General features: G+C 38.3%; 1 protein-coding gene across 4 annotated transcripts in view; it reads right to left on the minus strand.

Moving 5' to 3' along the window:
* The window catches only part of tbc1d22b (TBC1 domain family, member 22B), a 1,108,217-nt gene that overhangs the window by 211,071 nt on the left and 879,840 nt on the right, over positions 1-17,306 (minus strand). The window lies entirely within an intron of this gene.

The following is a 17,306-nucleotide window of genomic DNA, read 5'->3' on the forward strand; positions in this document are numbered from 1 at the left end:
GAGGATAGAAATTCAATTATTATTTATTCTGGATAGGCAGATCGCTATAATTATTTATTACATAAAGAAAAGAATGAAGTCATGTTATTGCATATTAAACTGGTTAAGAAATGTTCTATGATTTTCATGTTCTTGCAATTCTACTGAATTTCTACAAATTGCTAGCTAGCACAATTTTAATCTATTCCAGTAGAAAAATGAAGGTAGATATTTAAACAACATTACCCCTGAAGCAGCTTTAGCTTCACTCCAGATCCATTTTTTAAAAATACTATCGCCAGTTTTAATTCAAGGTCTCATTTAAGCATTTGACAGCTGACCAGAGCACATAAGCAAATTAAAAATTAATTTGTTCCTCCAACATGAGTAAATGTTGCAATATTGAAGGACAGAGGGTAGAAATCCACAGGTGAAAGCAAGAGCACTTATACCAAGTTGAAAACAAAATACTACTTAAAACCTGCTGATGTTTTTCCCTATTAATCTTGCTTAAAGAATACGCATGCACACTTTGCTGATGGAAAAAAAAAACTAATTTTAGATATATTAAGAAAGTGTCAAAATCTTAACCAAGAAGCATACATGAAAATGGAAAACTATTTGTTGTTGTTATTTCAAACAGATTCCATCACATACTTATGCACAAATTAAGGTAATGTGCCCAGACCAGAGGCCAATAATTATGCCTTTTTGCTCATCTATCTAATTTATTTGTTATTCTCTCCTGCTCATCATCATGTTAACTTTCATTTTTCCCTCTTGCATGCTTTTATTCCAGTCTATCTTAACCCATTACTACTCTTGCCTTCCTGTTTTCAGACTACAGCGCAACATTCAAACCTCCTTTTTGAGGCCATAATTACAAACACGCACTATTGTTTCTTTTAACAGTCACCCTGACAACCAGAAACCCCAATACCTCATCTTCCTTTCTCCAACTTTCCCGATAGGTACATTGGAAGCTAACCTCAACAGCCTCCTCCTCACTCAGCTTACCCCATCCAGCAGAGCAAGAATATTTATATTAGTCTGGGTACTAGTATTAGTATATTGACAAGTAATATTTGTGCCACACAAATGCCAGGCAATGGCCATTTCTAATAAGAGACAATCACAGAATCCCTGCAGTGCAGGTAGGAGCCTTCAATCCATTGACTCTGCAACAATCCTCTGAAGAGCACGGCACCCTATCCCCAAATTACACCACATTAACCATGGCTAATCCAATTAGCCTACACAGCTCTGAACACTACAGAGAAATTTAACATGACTATTCCACCTACCTGCACATTTTTGGACTGAGCACCCAGCAGAAAGCCATGCAGACATGGGGACAATGTAAAACTCTACGAAGTCACCGGAGGCTGAATTCAAACCGAAGTCGTCGTTGTTGTGAGGTAGCAGTGCTAACCACTATGCCACAGCCTCTTGACATTCCATGGTGTTACGATCATCAAATACCCCCACTACCAACATCCTTGGGGTTATCATTGACCAGAAACTTAACTGGACTCGGGACATACTTAGCAGCTACTGACCAGGTCAGAGGCTAGGAACACTACAGCGAGGAACTCACCTGATTCCCTCAAGCCTGTCTACCACCCACAAAGCACAAGTCATGTGTGATGGAAAATTCCTTGCTTCCTTGAATGGGTGCATCTCCAACAACACTAGGAGCTTGACATGATCCTTGGCAAAGCAGTCCATTTGATTGGCGCCACATCCACAAGCATTCTTTTCCTCCACCACTGAAGTTCAGTGGCAGCAGTGTGTACTATCTGCAAGATGCACCGCACAAATCCACCAAAGATACTTGGATTGCACCTTTCAAACCCATGACCACTTACATCTAGAAGTACATAATGGCAGATATATGGGAATACTACCACCTGCAATTTCCCATTCAAGCCATTCATTATCCTGACTGGAAAATATACCGCAATTCCTTCTCTGTCGCTGGGTCAAAACTCTGGAGATCATTTCCTAATGGCATTGCAACAGTTCAATGCAGCAACTCACCATCACTGTCTGAAGGGCAACTATGGGCGGGCAATAAATGCTGACCAAGCCAGTGACATCTATGTCCCACAAGTGAATTTTTAAAAAATCCTTGGGGTGATATCATCTTGCCAAAGCTTTCTTTATGATTATGTTATCCAACACATGCATAGTTCAAACAATCATGGTAGCAGTTCAGTCCTAATTGCCAAGACAAACTTGGACTCCTTCCCCTGTGGCACTTACTCATTCTTTGAACACCCCTCACCGCACTTTTCAAACTATAGTTGTCTATGACTCTCTCTAAGCAGTCCGGAGTTTCTCCTCAGAAGATTCCCCACTATATCTCTTCTGAATTCCCAGCCCGTGGCCTCCTCAAGGTCTCCCTACATATCAACATGTAGGATATATATATATATATCTGCAACCCAATCACAACATTGTCAACTGACTCCTCTATTCCTCTGGTTTCAGTTGTTGGGAAAGCTATTTCTGATTATCATACACCACACAAACGCACTTTATAGGTTTATTCTGGAAGAATACTTTCCTCAAATCACTTACAATTACACTTATAAATTCTCAATCATCTAACCTTTGACTTTTCATTCACCATAATATCAGGTTCCAGCAAAAGCTTGACTATCACTATCATTCCATTAGTATTTGCCACTCGTCTCCCACAATTCTCCACCTCCCTCGAGATTAAAAGCGTGCACATTTGAGTGAGTGTATCTCGTGCACAGGGAGTTGACCTGACTAATTGCCAGATCTACCAGAATATAATATCAATCTCCACATTTCTCCATCAAAACCACACACTACTCCAGGAACAATCTTGACTGCAGACATGGCCCCAGCATTTTTTTAAACTATAACCAGCCAACTTCTCAAACTATTACCTCCTGCCTTCCATATCTTGCTGCCAAGAGTAAAGAACCCATGTAGATTTCTTTTCTGCTTTTACACATTTCTCTCCTCTAAAAGTCCTCCATAAAACACACAAAAAAGAGAAGGCTTTGGGTTTTGCTCCTTCAGCTAAACATCCATTTTCTGATTATGCCTCTATTATAAATTTTTGGATGACCTCCTAATTGCTGAAGTGTTTACTAAGTTGAGTTTTTACAACCTACTGAGAAACACGGGCCAGGGTCCACACACAGATTCAATTCAGAAATAAACTAGGAAGAGTAGACAACTCAGCCTTATGAGCCTACTCCATCTTTCAACAGTATAATGGCAGACCTGCCATATTCTCAATTGGCCCTCCATACCCCTTGATGCCTTTTAAACTGAAAAAAAATCTTGATTATGATGAGTGAACTGGCCTCCACAGCCTTCTGTGATAGACAATTTCACAGATTCACTAGGCTATGGGTGAAAAGAACGTTCCCTCATCTCAGCCCTAAATGATCCACCCCAGATCCTGAGATTGTGTCCCTGGTTCTAAACTCTTCAGTCAGGGATAATATCTTCCCTGCATCTAGTCCGTACAGCTTTGTTAGAATTTTATGTTTCAAGCTGATCGCTCATCCTTCTAAACTCTAGTGAATCTAGCCCAGTAAAACCATTCTTTCCTTAAGGGACAGTCCTGCCATCCTCAGTATCAGCCTAGTGAACAGCTGCTGCATTCTGTGGAAAGTATATACTTTCTTAGCAAGCAGACCAAAACTGCAAGCAATACGCCAGCCCTGCATAACTGCAGTTAGACATCCCTCCTTCTAAACTCAACTCCTATTGCAATGAAGGTCCACATTTGTCTGCCTGCATTGCCTATATCCAGATGTCTTTGCACATTCACACCTCCTAATATATCTACTGAATAATGGTCTTCCCTTCTATATTTAACACCGAAGTATATAACTTCGCATTTCCCAAAGTTGTACTGCATCTGCCATGTTCTTGCCCCACTCACTTAACTTGACTAAATCACCTTGAGGCCTCCTTGTGTATCTGGTGTCCAAACAGTGATTCTTGCAGTATCCCACCAGTATACCATTTGGGGAAAGAACTATTTATTTTCCCACTCGGCTTCGTGTCTGTAAATCAATTCTTGATCTGTGCCAACATATTACCCCTACCGCACTTGTTTTAGTTTTATCCACTAATGTCTTTAGAGAGACCTTTTCAAGAAAAAAAAAATCTGTATCAATACAAAGGCAGTTTACTTTTAATAGACCCCCACAGGTCATCAGAGCATGAAACAAGTCTTAAGCTGTTTTAGTGGTCTAAGACGACAGGGCTGGAAAAACATGAGCTTTTCTTTGTGTTCAGTGAGGAAAACATTAAGTGTATTAGCTTGACTCTCTGGGAGAGACAGACAGAATTCACATCTGGTTTTACGTGCAGAAAGTTGTTCAAAGGGAACGCTAATAACCTTATCAGTTGAGTAAGAAATTTTAAATAGAAGATGTGGATGAAACATCACTGTGTTGAAAGTCCATAAAGGATTTTTATGGAGGAGAGGCAAGAGATTAAACAAAGTCCAATCTTTTTTGTTGTATAAAAGTCTTTTAACATTGTCATTTTTAGGTTTTATTTATTCTTTTGTGTAATAAATGTAGGTTTGTTAAAAGTACGTGAGCAGCCTCTTGCAATTAAGTTCAGTGACTGACAACCATGGTAATTAAATTGCAAAAATAAGCCTTTTGGTATATCAATCCACATTTCATTCTGGGATCTGGATTTTACCTATATCAGCTAGGATCATAATAGTGCCTACAATGTCCTCAAGGGCATCAACAATATTGTTGACGCATGGTATGAAGTCTCTTAATCATGTCAGAAGGACGTGTAGTTGAAATCATGGCCCAAATAAATCAATGGCCAGAAGAATCTTGTAACATTGTCCGAGGTTCAGGAAGAAATCGTAACTTTAGCAAAGCAGGCTAGCTTTGAAGAAGTGAAAAAGGTGGACATGGTGAAACTGCTTGCATCACATGCAGAGGGAAAGCCAACAAGAAATTAATGCAGATCAAGAGTCAGAGAGCTTAAGAGAAAGATCACAGTGAAACACCAGCACTCAACCGAGTAAAATATGACTGACAAGAACTTTCTGACGTAACAGAAATCTTCAAGGACAATGACCCAACAGAAAAAGCAGCACCAAACTAAACAGAGGGGATCAATGAAGCATTAAGGACATGAAGCAAAAAAAAAACTGTCTAAAAGTCCTTAGAGAAAATATACAAGGCCCTTGGTGAATCAAGCCTTCCACCCCATTAACAGCACTTGCTGTTGCATGCCATCTTCATTTCAAAGCCAATGTCTTCAGCAATCCCCAAAATCCAGTCGCAAGAAAGTTAGTCAGCAAGGTCCTCCCCCAAAATGCTCAGCACAAAGTTACTCAAAACCATTCTACATTGAGCTATTTTTGGAACATTCAAGCATTTTTGAAGACCTCAACCATCTCTTGTAACTCATGGTGACAAACCAAAATGTGTGAAGATGCATTGGGAAGTCACCAACATATCAAGACACTGACCTTCTATGCATGGTAGAGTCTACAGATTGCATTTTGGACTTATCAGTCTTCTCATTTTCACTTCAGCTGATGGGTCCTAAGTCATCCCAAGCTCTAAGGGCTGCCTGAGAGACGAGGAGAGAGTGATATCTAACTTGGCATTGTACAGTATTTGTTATTGTAGTTGGTTGGCGAGCCGAGCTGGTTCATTGTTTTTCCACAGATGTTTCATTACCCTGCTGGGTAACGTCATCAGTGCAGCCTCCGATGAAGCGCTGTTGTGTTTTCCCGCCTGTTATTTAAACTCTGGAGTCCGTTGAGCTGGATTACCTCACTTCTGGTTTTCCTTCCCAGAGTGTATATGAGGTCGAGCTCTATCCGTTTGTTGATGGCTTTCTTCGTGGAGTATCAGGCTTCTAGGAATTCCCGTGCTTCTCTCTGCTTTGATTGTCCCAGGATCTTGGTGTTGTCCCAGTCGAATTGGTGGTTCTGCTCATCCGTGTGGATTGAGATGATTGAGTATTGGTCGTGTCTTTTTGTAGCCAATTGATGTTCGTGTACCCTTGTTGTTAATTTCCTTCCTGTTTGTCCGATGTAGTGTTGTCACAGTCTCTGCAGGGAATCTTGTACATGACATCGGTCCTGTCCATAGTGCCTCGTGGGTCTTCAGTTCGGGTGAGCAGTTGTCGTAGGGTTGATGTGGGTTTGTGTGCTACTCTGATGCCCAGTGGTCGTAGGAGTCTTGTGTACTGACTCGCACAATGGTCTTTCCAGACAAATGTCTGTAGGAATCCAAATCTGATTTTAACATTGATTCCTTTGGGAAAATGTAAAGAGTCAGGGACACAACCACAACTTTAAGTGAGGTCTTGCTGTAGTTTCAAAATCATAAGACTTTTGGTTACACTGCAGATTTCTTTTTAAGAACAGCATTGCAAGCAAAAAGCATGCAATTTGCAATTTCTACTGCTAGTAATTAAAGGAAAAACAGTGAGCTCAATGAACATTCAAAGTCGACATGGAGCAATGACGTTTTACTGTTGGCAAAAAGAAATTAACCAGTTGTCAGCTTTGTTTTACATCATTACAACACCGTTGTTCCTGTGCAAGACCTCCTATATGATGGCTTTCTACTAGCTCTGGAAATCAAGCTGCTTTAAAAGTAACAGCATTATACTGTGTGTTTGGGAGTAATTTTGGAGCAAAAGGATGAGCAACATTAATATCATCATTACAGCATAACTAATGCCTTGGAGAGGAGAATTTAATTTAATATTTGAGATCATCTGATTTCTAGGAAGATTATTTAAAATGCATAAACTAGAAAAAGAGACGGAAAGGATTTAAACAAAAAACTGCTCTCTCTCATGTACAAATATTCATTACTCTAGGAGCATTTCCCAATTCAATAGATCATTGCTTAAATTTTACAAAATTTAAAAACAAAGGGAAAGCGGTTTCAAAGAAGTTAGCACCTATATTCTAATCTCAAATTAACTGAAATTGCACCAGCAAACATCTAATACACATTAAAAAGGAGTCAAGCTCAGTCAATTGTACATAAGCACTTACTTGGAATTTAAACAGACTCCTTGATTCTTGGACAAAGTAGGTATCTGCTAAGTGTTGTTTCCTGTGCATTTACAACATTGCAGGTTACCTGACACAAAGGGAATATAGTTTGCTAACCATGAATTATAAACTTCATCTAGTTATTGCTTTTTCTTTCCTTTCAAGTTGAAAATGTCATTTTTACCCCAAATATTGCAACTAATTTAATAATGAGATAAGAATATCTGTTTCAATTTGTTGTTTCCAGATGTCAACATAATAAAATAATTTCATAGATTATTATTTCTCATGTTCTAGAGGAGTTACATATAACTGGTCCATCTTAGAATACAATTTCCTGATAATTCACTGCAAATTATTCCACAAACTTGTAGTAATGACATCACAATTATTAATCCTTCAGTACAAATATCACATCAACTACACTGAACACCATCTGTGCTGAAGCTAGCTGTTGCCAGAAAAACAGACCAGACATTTATTGAAATACTGCATGAAAACAACAGTACACATTTGCACATGAATAAAATTACCTCTGGAGTGACCTAAATGCAGTGACCTGATGATGTGGTTTTATATAACAACTATATACCATTCCACAGAACAATCTGAACCATGAGATTAGATTTCTGCCTTGTAAACAAAGTCTATTTTTCTACTCTGGATTACCATTGAGTGTAGATCAAGATTGCAAGTAGTTACTTAAACATTGTATACACAATGATCATTTAGAGCTAATAACATCGTTTCCGAAGCATTTTTCTCATCTTACTAACACCACGATATTCAATGTACAAACCACATTGTATGATGTTATGGTAATATTTTAATCAAGTTAACATCTATCTTTATTTCTACTGATTAAACTGCATCATCAAAATTCATGGCATTCAAACAAAAGTAAACAATATCAGAGCACATTGCACTTTTTCTCAAGGTGAACAGAATAAAAAGTTGCATGAATTTTTAGAACTTCCATTGAATCAACTTAGTGAATTCTTTGACAGCGTAAGAGAGAGAACAGATTAGAGCAAATAATGGATGAAATATGTATGGAATCTGAGAAGGCCCTCATTAAGTGTTACAAAATAAGACTCCAAGCAAATGTTAGGAAAGTGGTGTTATAGCCAGGTAGCAGAACAGGTTGAAAGACAGCTACAAAATAGGAATCAGAAGAAAGGAGTCAAAAGTTTCTCAGATTGGCAAAGATCAAAGCTGGGACCACTGTGGTTACCCGTATTAATGAAGGAATAGAATCATAGAATCCTACAGTGTGGAAACAGACCCTTTGGCTCAACAAGTCCACACCGACCCATCCCCCTATAACCCACCTAGTCTACACACCCCTGAACACTACGGGCAATTTAGCATGGCCAATCCACCTAGTCTGCACATCTTTGGACTGTAGGAGGAAACCCACACAGACACAGAGAATTCACAAACTCCACAGAGACAGTTGCCCGAGGGTGGAATCGAACCCGGGTCCCTGGCGCTGTGAGGCTGCAGTCCTAACCACTGAGTCACCGTGCCACCCTGAATGTTTTGGCACAGAGTCAAAACTTTCAGAAATTGAATTAGAAGCTATAGATCTCAATATGGATGATGATAAAAATACAGTAAATACATATAAAAAGGATTCCAAAGTGGGCAAATAGAAAATTGTAATAAAAAGGTTAAGTGATTCATTTTGTAGGAGAAAAGATTACTTATTCCTTAGAATGGAAGATACAATAATGGGGTAGTAAAGCAAACAGAAATAATTTTAGAAACCAACACAGTTGATAAGGCATGAAACAATGCAGATAAAAAAGTACAGGGTTTCATTTCTAGAGGAATAGAATACAAAAGCAACAAGCAGTTATAAATTTATAGAAAAGGTTGGCTAAACCACAATTGGACTACAGTGTGCAGTTAGATTCTTTATTGGCCATACAGCATGGATCTTGAAGCTTCTCTGGGGATTGCAGGTTTAGTTAAAGATTTACAGGTAGTTCTGCTATAATACATGTTTCATTAATGCAAATTGGCTCTAACACGATTGATGAATAGTGGACGCTGTTTAGGTAATGTGAACTTTCTGCTGTACAGGTATAGCCATTTTCTATAGCAATTTCCCTATAAAGTGATTTTCTATGGCATGAGGTCACACAAGAATGCAACTATCGCGTTATAGGAGAACTACCTGCATTATAGTTTTTTTTTTAACAATTATTGCAGTCATCATTTACTAACGAGATTTTTATTCATTTTGTTTCAATAACATTAAAAAACAAAAAAACAAAAAAAACTGTGGTTTCTTTTAAATGGGCTTTTTGTTAAACCAGCTTTAAAAAAGATTTACAGTGAACGGCTGAGATTTTTTAATTTAAATTCAAAAAAGTCTGTTTTAGAGGGTCTTTTCACATTGCAAAGGTTTCTACTAAACTGATCAGTTTTTTTTGTAAAAGTAGTTATGATTTCGGTTCAGGGAATCTGAATCATAGACTGACTCATAGAATCCCTACAATGTGGACACTTGGAATGATTCTTATGTTAAGGCAATATTTGATAACATTTAACAGAATTATTGTTATAGGGGATTGTCCTGTCAGGGGCATAGACAGGAGATTCTGTGGCAGCGAGCATAAATTTAGGATGGTTTGTTGTTTTCCTGGTGCTAGGATTAAGGACTTCTCTAAACATTTCAAGCTTATTGAGAAGCAGAAATTATTATACACACTGGTTGGAAAGACATTTTTAGGGAAGAGATTAAAGCAGAGTGAATTTAAGAGATTAGGTAGAAGATTAAAGAAATAGAACTTTAAAAGTAGTAATTCCTGGTTTACTCCCAATGCCAAACTCAAATCAGGGAAGGAACAAAAGGTTAAAGGCAATAAATCAATGGCTGAAGAGCTGGTGTATTGTTCAGGGATTCACGTTTTTGGAACACAAAAGACCTGTTCAAAAAGGATGAGTCTAACTTAAACTGGAAAGTGGTCAATATTCAAGCAGGGAGATTTGCTCATCACATTAAGGGAGACATTATACTGAGGTGGGGGGTGGTGAGGAGGAGAGTCAAGGAATTCTAAGTAGCAGTGTAAACACAGGGATTGATGGAGAAGGTTCTGAATGTGAAGAGAGCATGTCAATTAGAAAAGAAAGACGAGAGAGTCAGAGTATGTAGTAACTCTGAAGAAATGAACTGCATTTATTTCAATAGAAGGGGTCTTACAGGTAAGGCTGATGAACTTGGCGCATGTCTACGAACATGGGATTGGGACGCCATAGCTATTACAGAAATTTGGCCAAGAGATGAACAAGACTGGCAGCTCAAGGTTCTGGGTTTTAGGTCCTATAGGAAGGATAGAAAAGGAGGCAAGAAAGGAGGGAGGTGGTAGCATTTTTGATTTAAGAATACATTACTGCTGTAACTAGAGAGGATATTTCTGAAAAATCATCCAGTGAAAATATATGGGTAGAAATGATAAATAAGAAAGGAAAGACCACTTTGATGAGATTGTACTATAGGTACCCCAATAGTAAGAGGGAAATTCAGAAACAAATGCGTAGGGAGATCTCAGATATACGTAAGCACAAGGCTGTAATAATGGAGGATTTTAACTTACCAAACATTGACTGGGACTACCATAGTGTTCAAGGTTTGGATGGTGCAGAATTTGTCAAATGTGTTTAGCAAAATTTTCTTTATCAGTGGGTGGATGCTCCTACTAGAGAAGGAGCAAAACTGGACCTTCTTTTGGGCAATAAGGCAGAACTTTCAAAAGTTGTTTGGACTAGATTGTTGGCAGGTGAAAGGACGTCTGACAAATGGGAGGTGTTCTAGAGTATGATGGCTAGAGTTCAGAGGCATTTTGTTCCTGTTAGAGTGAAGGTTAAGGCTGGTAAGATTAACGATCCATGGATGAATAAATATGTTGAGGTTCTAGTCAAGAAAAAAAAAGTATCTTATTTTAGATTTCGACAACTTGGTTCTTGAATCTTTATCTTGATCAAGAGAGTGTAGGGGCATTCTTAAGGGAGAAGTCAGGAAGGCAAAGAGGGGATATGAGATAGCATTGGCAGATAAGGTTAAGGATAATCCAAAGACGTTTTAAAATGTATTAAGAGCAAGAGAGTAACTAGAGAGGGGTCAGGGCTTCTTAAAGATCCATGCAGTCATCTTTGTGTTGAACCCCAAGAGATGGGAAAAATACTAAATGAATATTTCATGTCAGTTTTAACTGTGGAGAAAGAAATGGAGTCTAGAGAATGTAGAAAAATAAACTTTGATGTTTTAAAAACAATTCACCTTACAGAAGAGGAAGTTCAGGAGGTCTTAGAGAATATAAAGGTGGATTAATCTCTGGGACCTGATCTCATGTATCCCAAAACATTGTGGGAAGTAAGGGAGTAAATTATGAAACTCTTTGCAGAAATATCTGCATCATCTATAACTACAGGTAAGGTGCTGATGACTGGAGTCATCATTGTTGCACCTTTGTTTAAGAAAAGTCATAAGAAGAAACCGGGGAACTATAGACCTCAAAGTCTGACTTCGCTTGTGGGTAAATTGTTGGAGGTAATTATGAAATATAGGATTTATGGACATTTGGAGGGGCAAAAATTTATTAAGAATAGTTAGCATGGTTCTGTGCGAGGAAAAGTGTGTCTTACAAAATTGATTGAGTGCTCTTCTGTGTGTTATTCACATAATGATTTGGATAAGAATATTGGAGGGATGATTAATAAGTTTGTAGATGACACCAAAATTGATGAAGAAGGTTTTCTAAGATTACAAAGAAGTCTTAATCAAATGGGTCAATGGACTGAAAAATGGCAGATGGAGTTTAATTTAGATAAATGCAAGGTGTTATATTTTGGTAAAACAAACAAGGGCAGGGCTTATACAATTAATGGTAGGGCATTGGATAGTATTGTAAAACAGAGGGACCTAGGGTGCATGTACATAATTCTTTGAAGATTGTATCACACATAGACAGGGTGATTAAAAAGGTCCTTGACATGCTTGCCTTCATTGCTCAGTCCTTTGAGTAAAGGGGTTGCGAAGTCATGTTGAGGTTGTAGAGGATATTGGTGAGGCCTCTTCTGAAATACTGCGCCCATAATGATTCTGGTCGCCCAGTTATAGGAAGGCTATTATCAAGCTGGAGGGGGGTCAGAAGTGATTTTCCAGGACATTGCTGGAAGGTTTGAGTTACAAAGAAAGGCTGAGTAGCTGGGACATTTTTCCACTGGAACGTAGGAGATTGAGAGGCGACCTGATAGGAGTTTATAAAATAATGAGCAGTATAGATAGGGTTAATGGGAGATGCCTTTTCCCTAGGATGGGGAATTTCAAGACTCGGGGTCACATTGTTAAGGTGAGAGGAGAGACATTTAAAAAAAACAAGGCCTTTTTTTTTAAACACAGGTGTTTCATGTGTAGAATGAAGAAGTGGTGGACGTGGGTACAATTACAATGTTTAAAAGACATTTGGATAGATAAATGAATAGGAAAGGTTTGGAGGGATACGGGCCAGGAGCAGGCTGGTGGGACTAGTTTAGTTTGAGATTACATTTGGCATGGACTGGTCGGACCAAAGTGTCTGTTTCCGTGCTGTACGACTCTGGCTCTATGAAGCAACTGTGGAAGTCAAGAGGGCTCAACTATCAGGAAGTAATCAGAACATGTTCTTTTTTCCCACTAGATTAAAAAAAAATATTTGTTAAGCATTTTGAAATTATGACACAATTCGACAAGGTTAATTTCCACTTTCCACTTATAGAATGAATCTGAAAGAATACAAGGTAGCCACTAATATAGCAAAAGAAAAATTTAAGAGAAATTATTTCCCACATACAGAATAAGGAGGATATTGAACCTGCTCCTGCATGAATCATTGACATTGATAACACAGATGTTTTAAAAAGGATGCTTGGTGTATATCTGAGGGAAAAGGAAAGAATTGATGCTATGGTGTCAAGGTTTTAAACACATCTTCCATGGTACTGAAGAAAGGAAAATATGTTTGATTTATTAGAATCTTAATTCTAATCTTGATTAATAAGATATTAACCAAAAAAAAAAATCACCAGTTATTTTATTGAAGAAGTGGATTTTTTGGGGGCATGGATAATTTAAATCAATTGTTTGTGTTTAATTAATTAAATATCCACAATTTGAATCTACTTAAAATGAATCTTTTAACAGAACATAAAATCAAGGTCACTAAGCACAGTGAAAACAAAATAGAGTTTTTTCTCCTCCTGTCATTTGAATAATCATTGACTGGAGAGCTAAATTATGCACATTGTAGCATCAAACATTACCAGCATTCACCAAGCTCAGAATAACATCAACCACAGCACACTTTCATAGTCAACTGGAATTGTGAACAGTATAACTTAAGATGACACAAGACTACTGTACTGTTACCTCCCCTCCAACCTACCCTTCTTTTCTAAGGCACAACTTTATAAAATCTGGCTCTAAGCGAAATCATTTTCTCGTGATTCATACTAAAATAAGTAATTTGACATTTTCATTATCTTTACATTTCTGCATATGCCAGCACAGCACCACTAAATGTGAAGGTTAGCTATTATTGCAAACATGCCTCAATTTTAGCAGGACCCACAACACAGTATTAGGAACAGGAGTAGGCCAGTTTGCCCCTCAGGCCTGTTCCACCTTTCAATTTGGTCAGGGTTGAACTTTAACCTTAATCCATATCATTCAATACTTCAGTTAACAAAAGTGCTTCAATCAGGGATTTAAAAATTAGCAAATGACCCAGCTATTAACACAAAGTTCCAAGCTTCAAATTTTACATACAAAAATGATTCCCAATTTCATTCATGGAAGCCCTATTTCTAATTTTTATGCCACGTCCCCACCAGACCTAGATTCCCCAACTGGCAAAAATAGTTTATTTCTTCTTGTGCACTTGCCAAAATTTCATGTCATTGAGAACTGCACATCACTAAATCAGATGAGAACAAAGCTTTTAAACTACTCAGGGCATAGTAACTTTCTTATAATAGTGTTGTGATTATACCTCTGAACTAGTAGTTATATTATAGCTACCTTTTCCGGGAAAATCTATTACATAAGTTAACAAAGTAGTCAATCTCTACATTAACTGAATTTAGCGCAAGAATAAAATCTCTTATACTGTCTTATATCTTGTTGTCAATTTTGCTAAAAATATTTTGTAAAACCCCAAATATTCTACTTGTTACCCATCTGCTTTGCTTAATATAGTGAATTAATCCTATCTGTAGTCCTTCTGATGAGCAATTCTTTATAATGTCATAGTTTTCACACTTAATCTGAGATTAGATCATCATCAATATCCACATTTATGTTAAAACAGAAATAATGCATTTCAAAAGCATTTTACATATTTTTCCTAATTACTTTGTGATGGAAAATGTCACAATATTAAACAAGTTATTGCTTCAGAATTACCTATGAACCTGCTTCTAATGCTCCCAGGAATACACTTGCAGCAGTTTGGCACAATTGCTGCTTCACACTATTAGAATGCTGTGAGCATAAACAGGATAGAAGAATTAGGGAGTTCAGTTTTATTCCACTGATTTGATGAGGCATACAAGAGGTGTTTCTTACTGGCTGTATGTCAACTTCATAACATTAGAGACTTAAGTCTCACCCAAAGCACTGAAACATTTTCTCAGTAAATGTACTTTAAAACAAACAGAAATTCCTAAATTACATTTTATTTGTCTATCAAGCAAATGAAAGGGAACGAGGTCTAAAGAAATTCTTCCTACCTGTCCTTAATTATCAAGAGTCTGACAAAAATTCAAACTCAAACCAGTGGCTGATAAATTCCACACTAGACTTCTTTACTGGCTGCAAGAGCTGGCTCTTCATGAAAAGAGCAACTCCGTGTAGCACTTTTATCATCATATACCTACAAAGCATTTCACAGGTGCATCACAAAACATGGCACATCCACATGAGATAGTGTGTCAGTACAGCAAAAGCTTTGTCAAAGAGGTGGGGTTTAAGGAGTGACGTAAAAGAGGCAAGTGGGTACGTAGGGCAATTCGGAGTTCAAACAGAGCCAATAGAACGTGCAGTCATCAGTCATGAAGTAATTCAAATTAGGGATGCATAAAAGATTGAAAAAAAAGAGCACAGATATCGGAGATGACTGTGGGGCTGAATGACACACAGATAGGGAGGGGTGAAGCTGTAGAACAATTTTAAAATTTAGCTTTTGAATTTTAAAATCAAGAAGCTGCTGAACTACAAATACAGGGATGAATGCTGCTCACATGGTGTTCACCGGAGTTTTGGATGACTTCATGTGTATGGAAAGTAGCATGTGGGAAATCAGCCTGGTGCATTAGACAGTCAATTATAGAGATAACAAAAGTATAAATGAGGATTTCAGCAGATGAGCTGAGACAAGGGCAAAGTTGGGTGATGTTACGGGGGTGGAAACAGATGGCATTTGTGATAAGGAAGGAGGTCATCACTAGGTGAAATGTGAAACCAAGGCCGTGAACAGACTCGATTAATCTCAGACTCTTCCCAAGAAGAGTGATGGAGTTGGTAGACAGGGAATCTAATTTAAGGCCGGTACCACAAATAACATTTTCAGTCTTCCTAATATTCAACTGGAGGAAATTTTACTAATCCAGAACTGGATGCAAGATAAGCAGTCTAGTAACTTAGCAACAGTGGAGAAGTTGAGTGTGGAGGTGATGAGGTCAGGCTCGGTGCTGTCATGGTAAATGCTAAAACTAACAGGCAGAATTTTCAGAGGGGCGGCAATCTCACACAGAGATTGCCAGTCTTAAAGAGTTCCCTCTTCATGAAGGGGGAAGCTCTGCATTTCTGAGAGGAAATACTGATCGTTACTCCTTCAGAAATGCAGTGCAGTACATCATTCTGACAGTTCTTGCACAGTGCAGATCTGTCAAGGGAAGGCAAACCAATCCCTCTCTTCACAGCAATCAGCTATTGTATCCTAATATTTAAAACGTCCAGACAGCTGCTGTCAAAATGTAAATAGGTAGGGAGAGTGTGGTGTTAGGGTGCTGAGAAGGTAGTACGCCAGACGGATATGGGCATGTCTGGGAGAGGCAGGGTGTCAGCGAAGTAGGGTGCCAGTTGGACAGTGAGTAGACCATCCAATAGGCAGGTTATCAGGTCTGAAGGGTGCCAGCTGTACACGAGTTAAGGGGATAGAATGTTAGATGAGCAGAGAGGGTGCCAATTGGGCAGAATACCAAGTGGCAAGGGGCCCAGGGTGCAAAGTGACAGGTGGACCAAATAAGTGACACAGTGAGAATTGGAGGGAAAAATTGGGTTTGGCCAGCTTTTTTGTTTGGGCAGGTGGTCAGGGTCAGGAGGGAAAGTTGAATGGTCAAAAGTTTAGTGGGATTAGGCTTAAAAGGAACAAAAGGCACCTTTCATAGACGGAGTCTTGAGAGGAAATAGAATAAAACGAGATTAAGAGGCAAGTTCAGAACTGAGACATTGGCCAATGGTCTGGTGGAATGAAGAGAGAATCAGATGGTTTTGATCTCTCAGTGACAAAGATGATCACGAGCCCATTACGCTTATTGTTGGAGGTCAAGGGATTTTGTGCTGTAAAAGTAGCACCCAATCGGGTTAATTTACCGTGGCAGTGATAGCATAGATGGCGAGGGGAGTGGGTGAAAAAGACAGACCAGTGTGCAAGCGACACATGCAGAGAGAGAGAGAGAAATGTACGGACTGAGGTACAGAGAGAGACCGAGGTACAGAGATATACTGAGGTACACAGAGAAAAAGACATAAGGAGACATACACAGAAAGAGACACAGAGACAGATAGAGAAAAGAATTTATGCTTGTAAATAAATTAAAGACTTAAATGGTTTGACCATAAAGAAAAGATACGTGGAATACTGGAACCTACTGGCATAAGTTATCATAAATGAGATAACAATAAGATTTGATTCATGTTAGTTTTGGTCAATGTATTCTCAATTTGCATTCCAAGAATCCACATAACTTGTTCATTATGATGTACTATTTCAATTGTCTCACTCTCCCTTTCACTTAACATATCATTCACCACTTTCATTTAACATACCTCACTTAATATCTTTTGTTCTCATTTTCCACATCACTGTTTCCAGAACATTCATTTAATTTCCTGTTTTCTCAGGTTTCTGTTTACAACTTTTCAAAAACACAAATCCTCAATTTTTCAATATTATTACAATATTGACTATTATTTCTGCCAAAATTTGAGTCATGTACGTCACCC

The sequence above is a fragment of the Rhincodon typus genome, chromosome 25 (assembly GCF_021869965.1).
Source record: "Rhincodon typus isolate 14 chromosome 25, sRhiTyp1.1, whole genome shotgun sequence".
In the NCBI taxonomy this organism is placed as follows: Eukaryota; Metazoa; Chordata; class Chondrichthyes; order Orectolobiformes; family Rhincodontidae; genus Rhincodon; species Rhincodon typus.